The sequence below is a fragment of the Mus pahari genome, chromosome 2 (assembly GCF_900095145.1).
Source record: "Mus pahari chromosome 2, PAHARI_EIJ_v1.1, whole genome shotgun sequence".
NCBI classification, from domain to species: Eukaryota; Metazoa; Chordata; class Mammalia; order Rodentia; family Muridae; genus Mus; species Mus pahari.
In genome coordinates, this window is record NC_034591.1 from 69,294 (window position 1) to 72,406 (window position 3,113).

The following is a 3,113-nucleotide window of genomic DNA, read 5'->3' on the forward strand; positions in this document are numbered from 1 at the left end:
ACACACACACACACACACACACCAAGAAGGGGTTAGGAAATGAGAGAGAACACACTGTGTTCAGCACATTATCTATAAAGAGTAAGAATCTACAAATTTTCTGCTCTGTAGGCTCTATGTGTCCTCTGTAAAAGGTTTCTTCTCTGTGGTGGCAAAAGCCACCTTAGGCAATACCCAAGTGAATGAATAGGACTGGGTTCTGCTGAAATTTTAATGGGGGACACTTAATTGGAATTTTATGTAGTTTTCACTGACATGAAATGACCCCCTTTTTATCTATCTATCTATCTACCCATTAAAAATATAATAAGCTTGCTTAGTTTGCAGGCTGTGCAAAGACAGGTATTAAACCAACTGACTTTCCCCCTCCCTGTTTTCAATCCCTGCTTTAAATTTACACCTAGAAAACAACATTTCAGCCTACAGAAAGGTTTTCTGTAGCAACAAAGCTCTTCCCACTATAAAGAAAAGTTTCACAAGGGGCTCACTCTTATTCCCTGAGCCAAACTGTATGAAACTCCATCTTTAAAGGTGGCCTTTCCTCTAGTTGGGAGTGGTTCTTCCAGAATAAAGTGGCTCCATGCTTAAAAGAGAAACTCAAGGCTTAAGATAGCCCTTAAGACAGGAACACTGTAATTTATATAATGGGTACTTCCCCTCCCCCCCCCATCTCTTCTCATAAGGACTTAAAAAAATATTGGCATCTGGTCTTAGTCAAGGGTGCTAAATGTGATGTTATGGGGGGGGGGTACCAGAGGCGTGGCCAGCCCTTGAGAAATCTAAACTTAATTCTGTGTTCTTTCTTGGAGAACACAGTTCAGCCCTTCTTGGGTTAGAAGTCAGGCTTAGATGGGTAGAACCTACCTAGAGACTCTAGCTCTGTAAGACAGGTCCACTACATCTGTTAAAACCCAGTAAGTTTACACAGCTCATGCCATAGACTTCCTTTATTACTGATGCATCAGTTCTACGGAATAATTGGACCTTTACAATCATGAGAACTCATAAATTATCTTGTCCAATGGCCATGCATCAAAGTTCTAGGTTAGTATAGATCCCCGGACTGAATCCAAAATTCATTGTAGATTAGGTGATTTAGAAAGAGCATCTAATTAGTGGCAGAGTCTGTGTCTGCCTAGGGCCTGTTCTCTCAAACATGATACCTTCTTACTGTGTCCTGTGAAGGCAGAAGGGAGGATCAAGGCTCCTGGACCAGGATCCTGCCTGGGGCTTGCTTACCACATAGCAGTCTAGGAGAATTAGTGAGCTCAGGCCAGTAAGAAACCCTGTCTCAAAAAATAACAGGGTGGAGGGAAACTGAGGAAGATGTGGAGGGTTAACCTCTGGAGACCGCACACATGTGCATACAGACCCTCACCTGTACTCTCTCCCATATAAACATATACACACATGTACACACCCATGTGTACATATTAACTTTCAAAAAGTGATCATAGACAAGTGTCCCTCCCAGATGAAAGAGCTCATTCCAGGTTCCCAGGGTCACCATTTCCATCATTTTTTCAGACAGCACATATTGCACTTAACATCCAATAAAGCATTTCATCACAGACCATCTCATAAATTTATAGACCCTTCCAAAAGTGGGCAAGAAAATACATACCCACACAAAAAAAAGTTTAAGCATCATCAAATATTGCTCATCATCATTATCACCACCATCACCATCATCATCATCACCACCACCATCATCATCATCACCACCACCATCATCATCACCACCACCATCATCATCACCATCATCACCACCATCACCATCATCATCACCACCACCATCATCATCATCACCATCATCATCATTTTGTTTTGGGGGGACAGGATTGCTCTGGGTAGCCCTGGGTTTCAAGGAACTCACTCTGTGTACCAGGCTGGCCTCAAACTCACTGAGATCTACCTTCTGGGATTAAAGGCCTGTGCCACCACCATCTGGCTAAGTATTGCATTTTTTTTTAAAGTTTAAGAATTCACCAGAGGGACACTTCTAAACTTAGAGACACCACCTCGGGTTTCCATTTCCGTCCTTCCTGTTTTGGAGACCTAACTAGGCCTGGTCCCGTGATGTCAGGTCTGAGGGGAATTTATTTTCATTATCTCGTTCTTGCCCCCCTTTCTCTTTCTCCCACTTATTTGAATTTGTTTATGTCTTTCTCTTTTATTGTTAATCAAAATCAAAGTACATGTGTGTTAAGAAACAGAGGTGCCTTTTGGAGGGGGGTTCCATGAAAAAAAATTTAAAAAGCTAAAGTTTTTCTCTATCTTTTAATGAAAGTCAAATGTTCAAATTATAATTAAAATGTTTACACTGACCGTGAATGGCTAGATTGGCAGTGTAGCCCAGCTCAGGCAGCTTTTGATAAGTTAGAAAGAGCTATGCTAGCTAATTTTTTTTTCCTTGATGAAATGCTGCAGTGTCCAGAAAGCAAGCCTACTTCCACCCTTAGCTCAGATCAGATAAGCTAAGAAACTGAGCATGCCCAGCACAAATGTCCACAGGGTCACAAGAAAACGGAGGTTGCCGTCAGCTGGAGGACACGAAAGTCAGTGTGTCTGAGATCAGTCATCCTGATCCTTCACTTGGAGAAGTGTCACTCTGTGTCATGCGGGTGACATCATCACATCTTGATCAACCCCAGACATCAAGCAAAGCATTTCAGAAGATCAAAATGGATCTGTGCCTCATTTTCTCTAAACACCCTTGTGTATACCCTTTTGGACCCCAAAAAAGCACTTGTCATGCACGTCATGGTGTCCTGAATGAATATGCCGTCTCTCATCAGAAAGGGTATCATTTTAGAAAGTTTTCATACCCTTTGGGGCAAAGATTATCTGGCAAATTCTCTTTGTCACCTTTGTTTAACCCCCCATATAGTAGCATAGAGAAATGTCTCCTAATCAGAGTTCTGGAATGCCCTGACTACTGGCCAGGTTGTTTTGTTGTTGCTGTTGTTGTTGTTGTTGTTGTTGTTGTTGTTGTTTGGGTTTTTTTTGTGTCTGAAAGTGATAAAAACTCAAGTCATCTGAGAATGGGAAACCTTAAATGAGACAACGCCCCACATCAATTTGGCCTGTGAATGATTTTCTTTTTTTTTTTT

At 41.7% G+C, this 3,113-nt stretch overlaps 1 pseudogene; it reads left to right on the forward strand.

Annotated features, from left to right (window-relative positions):
* The window catches only part of LOC110316094, a 70,586-nt pseudogene that overhangs the window by 54,278 nt on the left and 13,195 nt on the right, over window positions 1-3,113 (forward strand).